The sequence below is a fragment of the Medicago sativa genome, chromosome 6 (assembly GCF_051527215.1).
Source record: "Medicago sativa cultivar Bolivia chromosome 6, Bolivia_mono, whole genome shotgun sequence".
Taxonomy (NCBI): Eukaryota; Viridiplantae; Streptophyta; class Magnoliopsida; order Fabales; family Fabaceae; genus Medicago; species Medicago sativa.
Window position 1 is genome coordinate 4,599,141 of NC_140754.1, and position 12,487 is coordinate 4,611,627.

The window sequence follows — 12,487 nt, forward strand, 5'->3', positions numbered from 1 at the left end:
ATAATAAAACGAATAATTAATAAAGTTTTTAGTCCCTATAAATATATCAAATTTAGTTTTTAGTCCTCGTAAATTTTTTTGATAGATTTTGGTTTCTATAAAAAATTTCAGCACGTAGTTTAGTCCCTATTAAATTAAAATTTATTTAATTATGCTTAAAATTTTAAATTTTTTAATGATCTGTTACATACTTGTTTAAAACATTATAAAATGTTCCTTCGCTTAAACACATACTAAGCAAAGGCAAGCATACTAACTTGATTTTATCAATCTGTACTTTTAATTTAACATGTGAATGCGTGGGATCTAGTTACTCAAGCCAAATCAGTATTGGGTTTTCTTCATCAAGCATACCAACTTGGTGAATGACTATCTAACATTCAGAAAAATATTAACACCTTCCGGAGGTAAATCTAAAAATAAATTTCGTACATTTAGAGGTCGAAGCGCTAATAAAAGACAATGATAATAAATTGTTGAATTAATACTTATGGCAATGAATAAATTTATTTAGGTGGACTGGAAAAAGTTTCCTTAGCTAAGTAAATATAGCCGACACAGCAACTTGAAGAAAATTAAAAACCAAACTGTAAAAAACAAAAGGAAAAAACACAGATTATTTAATGTCTGATTTATGCAGATTGAAGGAATTCGATAACAAAGCAAACGGCTCTAGCATTCGAGCAAGCTAAACATCTTTGTCGTCCTTGTGCTCAATTTTGACACGAACAACTCTGGTAGGTTTTGTGGCCGACGTCTGGCCAGCTTCATCATCATCAACAGCCACATAGTCAATGCTATTAGAGGACCTCTTAGCACCTGTTTTGGTGGTTGGTGTGTCAATCACACATGTATTGCTGCATGAGTCCTCAGCCTCTGGTACATCCTGCAGACATTGGCGGCAAACAATTTGATCAATTGTGTTACGGATTAAACCTTTGCGGACTCATGAAAGATTAATGTAATAATTACCATCTGAACATTTGAATTGTTTGGCGCAGCACAATCCACACTAAGCTCAACAACAGATCCATCGTCGGAGTTATTAATTGTATTTGTTTCTCTACTGACTTTAGTCTCGTAGAGCTAACGTGCCTGCATGCACCTTCCATTCCACCGTAAAGACTCATCGCCACTGTATCAGAACACTTTTCACCACTGTTGCCTCCATCGATTCCTCACCGAACAGATCAGTTACCATACATTGATTGATTAGTAACTAATTTAGTAAGGGAACCATAGTTTCAATTATAAAATTAAAAAAGTATACCAAAAATTATATTAGGAGAATACCAGCACACAGATTTGTTAGCAAACAAATGAATAGTCACGCAACCGTTTAAAATTCCAGAGTAAACTTAAAAATGTCGTGATTTTATAGGAACTAAATGTAACACCCTCCTTTTATTTAATTATTTTTATTAAGTTAGAATTTATTTATGTGATTTATTTATATATATGAGGTGTTAGTATTTTATTATGTGGCATTATTATATTATTTATTAGAATATGAGAATTAATAGTGTAAGTAGAATTGGAGGTTAGAATAGAAAGAAGAATAAGTTATTGGGCCTAAATAGATTTATGAAGAGTGATTGGTATTATAAATAAGGAAGCTTAGGTTAGAAAGAGTTTTTACGTTAAACCGCTTTTTGGAGTAAGAGGAGAACTCAGAGAGAGAACCCTAGGAACGAAGAACGCTGCTTTTGATTTCAAGAAAACAATCTAAGGTAAGGGTGAGACTATCTTTCACTAATATTAGGTCTGTGAATCATTAGATTGCATCTAACATTTTTTAGGATGAGTTGTGAGATTATGAGAAATTAGGGTTTGAGTGAGAATTGATGATTATATGATGGAAAACTACTGAATTGATGTAAGAGGGGAGTCTCTATTCACCATAAGGGTAGTATATTTATGTGGGTAATGAAGGGTTATTTATTTATCTATTTTTCTTGTTCCTTTAATGAATCTATGATTAAATTTGTGTCTTTTAATGTTACTTTGTTGATGATGTTTATATGATGATTTATTCATAGCATTGTGTCAATTTTATTCTCGTGTTTGATAATATGATCCGTGAAAAGATTACGACTCTTATAATTGGTCCTTATTATCGTAATTGATTTTGAGAGACGTACATACACTTTTAATTTATATATGATATATGGATTCAATGGAATTTGGTTAGTCATGTTACCTTGATCTAATCATACGAATAATGGATACTTGTTTAGTAATATCAGTTCCTAATTTGGAAGAATTATCTCTTACATATTACGTGCCTGGCTACTTGTTTTATACCTTAGCTATCACTTGAAAGACTTAATTAATTGTTGAACACAAGAATTTTGGAAGTATTTGTTTTGATATTGACTTACAATATTGTGGCAGAAACGTTTTTCCTATATACTGACTTTAGAAATTGCTATTGAGACAATTGATTTAATTTCTTTTATTAAAATAAATGATGTGTATAATTTCCTTTAAAGATATTATTAGCCTGCAAAATATAATTTTAGCATACATATTGTAATCTTCGTATGTTATATGAATTGATGTGTTATTTGATGATGAATTGAATTGATGAAATATTAGATGTTGTGTAATGATAAATTATTCGATGATGTGTAATTGATGTGCTATTTAACGGTGTTGTATCTGACGATGGTGTTATATGAAGATGTGTGATTTAAAGATGTGTTATATTATGATGTTGATATGCTATGAATTAATATGTGCTGCATATGTTGTTGTTGATCTTACTTAAGATGTAAATGTCGGTCTAAGTCAAAGAGTTTGTTAAGTCGTCGAGTCGTTATGAAGTCATCAAGTTGTTAAGATGTCATGTTGTCAAGATGTTAAGATGTCATAGATGTTCATGAAGTTTCTAAGACGTAAGATGTTGAGTCCATGCATACTCATTTATAGATGAGGGCTCATGCCCTGGAGCTTTTGCTCAACCACGACGATGGAGCTTTTGCTCAACCACGACGATGGAGCTTTTGCTCAACCATGACGAAGGAGCTTTTGCTCAAACACGACGATGGAGCTTTCGCTCAACCATGACGATGGAGCTTTTGCTCAACCACGACGATGAGGGCTTATGCCCTAAAATGGTACCACATGCATTTGCATTTTCATGATGATCAAAGATGGTTTAAGACGTTAAGAGTTGCATAGTCGATTCAAGATGATTTAAGATGATAGGAGTTGCATAGTCGAGTTGAGTCGCATTGTCAAGTCAAGAGTCGAGTCGATCATGAAGTTGTTTATGAGTTTGATTAAGAAGTTGTTATGATGATTATAAGATGCTAAATGATTATTGTTGTTGATGTTCATGATTGTTTTGATGATGATGTTTGTTTATGAGTTGATGATTATGATTTGATGATTATGGTTATGATTAGTACTTGATGTTATATGATGATGTTTATGTCTATGATTAAGATGATGTATGATACTATGATTAAAAGGATATATGATAATGCTTATGACCAATATTTGTAGATATGTGATGATATTTATATGATGATATGATACGAAGTATATGACTAATATAGGAAGAATAGTGACACTAGTTAAGAAAGTTTAAGTTGTTAGATATGATTAATGAACTATAAGATGCTTAAGTTGTTGAATGTACTTTATATGATTTATATGATTTATATTATTGTTTGAGAAATCTCACCCCTTCTGCGTATATGTTGCCTCGACCGTGGGTAATGTGCAGGTAACAAAGATTAGAAGTGTTCGTGAGAGGACTCCTCACATTGTGTCTAGGTGCTCTGATACGTAACGGGATGGGGATTGCTTTTACTTCTATTCCTTACGTGTCATTTTATGAACTTTTTATGAATAAGTATTGAACCAACCTTATGAGATTTTGATGAGGCCTGCGCGCCAAGACTTTTAGTATGCTGAACTATTTTCCGCTGCATGATTTTAGACTTTTGATGTTGAATTTGAGAGATAATTATTATTAACTATTTTATGATTTTCAAGAAGTATGTGACATCCCGTTAAAGATGTTAAACTCTGATTTTATTTAAGAAATTTGTATGTTGGGAAAACGGGGTGTTACAATTGGTATCAGAGCAGGTCGGTCCGTCCGGCCAAGTAGATGAGTCGTTGTGTCGTGTCGTCATGTTTTCTAGTTAGTAGTTATGTTTTATTACATGATCATGTTTAACTGACTAACTTTGATGTGATTTTGTGTTTTGTTTGAAGAACCAATAACTAAATTTATTTTTTCTTGTGCTTTGAATTTCGAGGACGAAATTCTTTTAAGTTGGGGAGAGTTGTAACACCCTCCTTTTATTTAATTATTTTTATTAAGTTAGAATTTATTTATGTGATTTATTTATATATATGAGGTGTTAGTATTTTATTATGTGGCATTATTATATTATTTATTAGAATATGAGAATTAATAGTGTAAGTAGAATTGGAGGTTAGAATAGAAAGAAGAATAAGTTATTGGGCCTAAATAGATTTATGAAGAGTGATTGGTATTATAAATAAGGAAGCTTAGGTTAGAAAGAGTTTTTACGTTAAACCGCTTTTTGGAGTAAGAGGAGAACTCAGAGAGAGAACCCTAGGAACGAAGAACGCTGCTTTTGATTTCAAGAAAACAATCTAAGGTAAGGGTGAGACTATCTTTCACTAATATTAGGTCTGTGAATCATTAGATTGCATCTAACATTTTTTAGGATGAGTTGTGAGATTATGAGAAATTAGGGTTTGAGTGAGAATTGATGATTATATGATGGAAAACTACTGAATTGATGTAAGAGGGGAGTCTCTATTCACCATAAGGGTAGTATATTTATGTGGGTAATGAAGGGTTATTTATTTATCTATTTTTCTTGTTCCTTTAATGAATCTATGATTAAATTTGTGTCTTTTAATGTTACTTTGTTGATAATGTTTATATGATGATTTATTCATAGCATTGTGTCAATTTTATTCTCGTGTTTGATAATATGATCCGTGAAAAGATTACGACTCTTATAATTGGTCCTTATTATCGTAATTGATTTTGAGAGACGTACATACACTTTTAATTTATATATGATATATGGATTCAATGGAATTTGGTTAGTCATGTTACCTTGATCTAATCATACGAATAATGGATACTTGTTTAGTAATATCAGTTCCTAATTTGGAAGAATTATCTCTTACATATTACGTGCCTGGCTACTTGTTTTATACCTTAGCTATCACTTGAAAGACTTAATTAATTGTTGAACACAAGAATTTTGGAAGTATTTGTTTTGATATTGACTTACAATATTGTGGCAGAAACGTTTTTCCTATATACTGACTTTAGAAATTGCTATTGAGACAATTGATTTAATTTCTTTTATTAAAATAAATGATGTGTATAATTTCCTTTAAAGATATTATTAGCCTGCAAAATATAATTTTAGCATACATATTGTAATCTTCGTATGTTATATGAATTGATGTGTTATTTGATGATGAATTGAATTGATGAAATATTAGATGTTGTGTAATGATAAATTATTCGATGATGTGTAATTGATGTGCTATTTAACGGTGTTGTATCTGACGATGGTGTTATATGAAGATGTGTGATTTAAAGATGTGTTATATTATGATGTTGATATGCTATGAATTAATATGTGCTGCATATGTTGTTGTTGATCTTACTTAAGATGTAAATGTCGGTCTAAGTCAAAGAGTTTGTTAAGTCGTCGAGTCGTTATGAAGTCATCAAGTTGTTAAGATGTCATGTTGTCAAGATGTTAAGATGTCATAGATGTTCATGAAGTTTCTAAGACGTAAGATGTTGAGTCCATGCATACTCATTTATAGATGAGGGCTCATGCCCTGGAGCTTTTGCTCAACCACGACGATGGAGCTTTTGCTCAACCACGACGATGGAGCTTTTGCTCAACCATGACGAAGGAGCTTTTGCTCAAACACGACGATGGAGCTTTCGCTCAACCATGACGATGGAGCTTTTGCTCAACCACGACGATGAGGGCTTATGCCCTAAAATGGTACCACATGCATTTGCATTTTCATGATGATCAAAGATGGTTTAAGACGTTAAGAGTTGCATAGTCGATTCAAGATGATTTAAGATGATAGGAGTTGCATAGTCGAGTTGAGTCGCATTGTCAAGTCAAGAGTCGAGTCGATCATGAAGTTGTTTATGAGTTTGATTAAGAAGTTGTTATGATGATTATAAGATGCTAAATGATTATTGTTGTTGATGTTCATGATTGTTTTGATGATGATGTTTGTTTATGAGTTGATGATTATGATTTGATGATTATGGTTATGATTAGTACTTGATGTTATATGATGATGTTTATGTCTATGATTAAGATGATGTATGATACTATGATTAAAAGGATATATGATAATGCTTATGACCAATATTTGTAGATATGTGATGATATTTATATGATGATATGATACGAAGTATATGACTAATATAGGAAGAATAGTGACACTAGTTAAGAAAGTTTAAGTTGTTAGATATGATTAATGAACTATAAGATGCTTAAGTTGTTGAATGTACTTTATATGATTTATATGATTTATATTATTGTTTGAGAAATCTCACCCCTTCTGCGTATATGTTGCCTCGACCGTGGGTAATGTGCAGGTAACAAAGATTAGAAGTGTTCGTGAGAGGACTCCTCACATTGTGTCTAGGTGCTCTGATACGTAACGGGATGGGGATTGCTTTTACTTCTATTCCTTACGTGTCATTTTATGAACTTTTTATGAATAAGTATTGAACCAACCTTATGAGATTTTGATGAGGCCTGCGCGCCAAGACTTTTAGTATGCTGAACTATTTTCCGCTGCATGATTTTAGACTTTTGATGTTGAATTTGAGAGATAATTATTATTAACTATTTTATGATTTTCAAGAAGTATGTGACATCCCGTTAAAGATGTTAAACTCTGATTTTATTTAAGAAATTTGTATGTTGGGAAAACGGGGTGTTACACTAAACATATTTATTTATAAACATAAAATTTCATTAGATATAGATAAAGAAACTATAAATTGTAATAAGTTAAATATAAAGTATGTAAATAAATTAAAAATTAAAAATATAATTATGTCTATATATACTATATTTTATTACCGTGTTTTTTAAATTCGTTTAAATATTATTTTAATTAATGGTTAAGAAAAGGGAAAATTTCTTATACGATATTTAGTGTGACAATAACAATAGTTAAATATCATAATAATATGAAATCATGAATATAAATATGATAAAGGGCGACAACGGATTATACCCATGTTGGAGAATCGACTTAAACTAAACAATTTTAGAAGCTACTATGCATGTGTTTGATTATGCGGTGACCAAAATTGAGTTTGATTGAATTGATTTTATATATTTTTTTTGAAAAATAAAAGAAGGATTATATTAATTGGAAATGGATCCCAAATTTCTTTTGGATTTTCTTCTACCCAAATCTTATTTAAAAGACTTAAACGCACTTTTGGCCCCTAACTTTATCATAGTTGCAATTTTGGTCCCCTATTAAAAAAACCACTTTTTAACCCCCTAAGTTTACCCTTTTTTTTCAACTTTAAGGTCCCCTTAATCTTGACTCTATCAACGCCCACGTGGCTCATCACTTAAGTGAGTTGGATGCCACATGCATTATTTTTCAATTAAATTTAAAAGAAAAAGCCACATGTGTATATTATAATTAAAGAAACAAAAAAGAAAAAGGTAATGGGAAGGGGCGCACGTGACAATCTTCATCTAAAACACAAACAACGATGTCAGCAGTTCAACATCTTACAACATGAACAACAACAAACCACTTATTATCAAAAGAAAAAAAAACTATGGTCCTCTTTAGAAAGAATTTATCAGGCCACACTCATGCTTTCTCACCTACCATTTCTTCTTCTTTTTCATGGATAAGAAAATTCAAGGATGAAGGTGACATTCACAGCCATGGTCATGTGTATTTATAGTTATACCGTATGAAAGAAAGAAGTAACAAACAACACCTTTGTGTTCTTAGTAAAGTGGATGAAAAAATGGGGGAAAAAATTAGGTTTAGGGTTAGCTTTACGGATTAAGCATTTACCACGGTTTAGGGTTTATTTTTATCGAGAGAAACAGGTTTAGGGCTTCGTATATATAAACAAAATATTTGCTTCATAAAAAAAAAGGCGAGGATAAGAATAAAATTTGTGCGATGCATTTTTTTAGATGGAATTTGTTATGTTAAATTGCAATCGTAAAAGTGTAGAAAATATTTGTTTCAAAAAAAAAGAGGAGGATACGAATGAAATTTGTTAGGTTAAATTTTTTTTTTTTTGAAAGGGAAATTTGTTAGGTTAATTAATAAATAAGGATTCGGATGGCCAAAACTATAGGAAAACAAATTTCGGATTTAAGTGAATTGATAACAAATTTCGGAAATGACCAAAATTATAATTAGAGATAAATATGAAATAGTTGTTTCGGAAAATAGAAGAGATAAATACGAAATAGTTGTTTTGGAAAATAGAAGAGATAAATATAATATGATCAATGGCTAAAATTGAATGGCGCCTAAATGCGCAAGATCCAATGGCTTAGAAAAGTGGATGAAAAAATGGGGGGAAAAAATTAGGTTTAGGGTTAGCTTTACGGATTAAGCATTTACCACGGTTTAGGGTTTATTTTTATCGAGAGAAACAGGTTTAGGTCTTCGTATATATAACCAAAATATTTGCTTCATAAAAAAAAAGGCGAGGATAAGAATAAAATTTGTGCGATGCATTTTTTTAGATGGAATTTGTTATGTTAAATTGCAATCGTAAAAGTGTAGAAAATATTTGTTTCAAAAAAAAAAGGAGGATACGAATGAAATTTGTTAGGTTAATTTTTTTTTTTTGAAAGGGAAATTTGTTAGGTTAATTAATAAATAAGGATTCGGATGGCCAAAACTATAGGAAAACAAATTTCGGATTTAAGTGAATTGATAACAAATTTCGGATATGACCAAAATTATAATTAGAGATAAATATGAAATAGTTGTTTCGGAAAATAGAAGAGATAAATACGAAATAGTTGTTTCGGAAAATAGAAGAGATAAATATAATATGATCAATGGCTAAAATTGAATGGCGCCTAAATGCGCAAGATCCAATGGTTTAGAAAAGTGGATGAAAAAATGGGGGGAAAAAAATTAGGTTTAGGGTTAGCTTTACGGGTTAAGCTTTAGTAAATAAGATTTTGTTACGTCTGCAGCAACTTAACCTAATTTTTTCCCGCTCATTTGCTTCATTAGGTTTGCAATTATTTAACCTAACAAATTCCATCTAAAAAAAATGCATTGCACACCAATTTCATTCTTATCCGCTTGCCTTTTTTTTTGAAGAAAATATTTTCTACCATATCAATGATCATGTATGATCCTTCTATTTTATACTTTTTTTTTGTCAAGAATTTTACACTTTTTTTTGGATTTTTTTTAATTTCATGCTTTTTTTTGACATCCTTATTTATTAATTTTGTTACGTCTGCAGCAACTTAACGTAATTTTTTTCTGCTCATTTGCTTTATTAGGTTTGCAATTATTTAATCTAACAAATTCCATCTAAAAAATGCATAGCACACCAATTTAATTCCTATTAGCTTGCTCTTTTTTTTTTGAAGAAAATATTTTCTAGCATATCAATGATCACGTATGATCCTTCTATTTTATACTTTTTTTTTGGATTTTTTTTTTAATTTCATGCCTTTTTTTTTGACATCCTTATTTATTAATTTTGTTACGTCTGCAGCAACTTAACCTAATTTTTTCCCGCTCATTTGCTTTATTAGGTTTGCAATTATTTAACCTAACAAATTTCATCTAAAAAAAATGCATTGCACACCAATTTCATTCCTATCCGCTTGCCTTTTTTTTTTTGAAGAAAATATTTTCTACCATATCAATAATCTTACGGGTTAAAAATTATTTATTGGTCTCTATTATAGTCGAAAAAAAATTATTTATTCCCGTAAATAATTTGTTCCTCTTATTTATTGGTCTCTGTTTATTCCCGTAAAAATTATTTATTCCTCTTAATTTGTTTTACATATTATATTAACCAATCCAATTTTGTTGTCCTCGTAAGCTTAACTCAGTTGGTAGGAATAACGCATAATATATGTAAGGTTCGGGGTTCAAAACGATGTTTTCCTGACCATCACAAAAAAAAAAAAACCAATCACCATCCTTTATTATTATTTATTTATTATTATTTAAACCAATTTAAACCAATTATAATATAACTTGTGTCATTTTTATATAATAATCCAATCATACTGCATGTTTTTATATTTTTGTTTATTATTATTTATATAATATAACTTGTGTCATTTTTATATAATAATCCAATCATACTGCATGTTTTTATATTTTTGTTTATTATTATTTAAACCAATTTAAACCAATTATAATATAACTTGTGTCATTTTTATATAATAATCCAATCATACTGCATGTTTTTATATTTTTGCATCATCACAAACTGACACTGGGCAACAACAAACGCCCCCTCCCAAAGAGCACTACACAGTTCACACTCATAGCATCAACTCAAGAGACAATCACTTGAATTCCATAACCATTCATACAACATACATGCCGGAATTTTCATTCTTCCAAAACTTCATTGCCACGACAAAACTTTAATTTTCTCCACCAATTCTTCCGCCTTTTTAATTATATTTTTGGAAATACAATTATTTCTCGCTTTCTAAATTATCCAAATAGCCACATGCCACATCATCTGCCTCCCTTTCCGGACTTTCTTATTTATCGACCCCCGCTCCAACGTTCCCAATGAATAAACAAATTTGGGGGAATGACAAAATTGTTACCAACCACAACATCAAATTCAACCAAACATTAATTGACATATCACAATGCAAAAATAAATGCGCAAACGAGTCTCTTTTGTTAACACACCAACCACAATTCAACCCATTATCCGGAGGTAAAACATTCCTTCTCGCACGATTAACTCTTGTTGGAATCCTATCAAGAAGTAGCTTCCACGAGAAAGCTACCACTTTTCGATGGCGCCAGTGACTTCCAAATTTCACCAAAAACTCACCTTTCCTCTTCCGTACGCTCCTCCTCCCAAAGCAACAAGTCTTCCAATTTGTCAAACATCGACTTCAAAGGAAATAATCCATCTTCCTCTAAACTCCAACTCCACTTATCAAGATATTGATGCCTCACAAAATCTCCTAAATCTTACAATAAATTGTTGAAAACATCGTTTTCCCAAACAAAAAATTGACGCCTCCAAACAAAACCCCAACTCTACCGGTTATGTTATTATTCCACATCTCATCCACCATTGCCTCTTGTTGATTGGACATAGCATAAAGTCTCGGATATTTATGTATGAACGGTACCCCCCCCCCCCCCCCCCCCCTCTCCACGCCACCTTCCAAAAACTAATATCACATCGATTTCCAACTTTCTTAACCACCTCCGAATTAAACCATAAATGCCCCGCCCCACCTTCGAAATTAACAATGTCCTTCCACCACCTCGAATCATATCTAATCCAAGAATTTGTACCTCCCTCCAACAACCCATTTACTCTCGTGCCATATTTCTCCTCCAAAACTTCTTTTCAAAGGGCATTTTCTTTGGTCAACAAACTTCATTTCCATTTAGCCAAAAGACTCAAATTCACCACTCTAACATCTCTTACATCCAACCCCCAATTTTCCTTCGGTTGACACACGCTCTTACACTTAACCCAATTAATTTCCCTCCCTCCGGCCACACCCTCCAAGAAACTCGCGTTGGATTCTACCAATCTTCCTGCCAACCTTTTCCAACATTTCACCACTATAACGTCATTGTTTGTTTTTATTGTTTTGTTAATCATTTGTATTGAGTTGATGTTCTAACAATTGGTTTCATACAACTTTCAATCGTTATGTCAAAAAAAAAAAAAATCAATCCTAGTGCAAAGTTTGAACCCGTGTTTCCATATGGATTTCAAACATTTTTTTTTTGATGGAATATGGATTTCAAACTTCAAATGTATGATTTTCTTTACTTGTGAACTTTTAGTCTTAAATATATTTATGTCCCAAAACAAATAATTAATTTGAAGCCTAAAAATCCAATATAAAAATATGTGTGAATGATCAAAATAACATGAATTTTTTTAAATAAATAAATTGTTATATGAAATTAAATTAAAAGACGACGATAATAATTTTATCAAAATGGTAAACTCAATTCTTTTCTCATTTTCCTCATCTCAATTTATTGTAGGTCCATCGAAAAAGCTATACGCGGAAAAGAAACTTAATAATTTTCTTATTAGTCTCCTCGTGGTAAAGAAACAGTAGCTCTATCTCTTTCAATTCTTTTTCTCTATCTTCTAGTTACAAACCGTGCTTCGCACCGGTTGAACAACGGATTCGATAAAAAAATTATTCGAAAGAAAAGATGTTAA

The 12,487-nt window shown here is 31.3% G+C and overlaps 1 long non-coding RNA gene across 1 annotated transcript; it reads right to left on the bottom strand.

Moving 5' to 3' along the window:
- Positions 1 to 488: 488 nt before the first annotated feature.
- On the bottom strand, positions 489 to 1,277 carry LOC146912213 (uncharacterized). The gene is made up of 2 exons (XR_015014266.1): positions 973 to 1,277; positions 489 to 886 (listed from the first exon to the last, which is right to left on the bottom strand). It is a non-coding gene; the product is annotated as an uncharacterized LOC146912213 (long non-coding RNA).
- Positions 1,278 to 12,487: the final 11,210 nt, after the last annotated feature.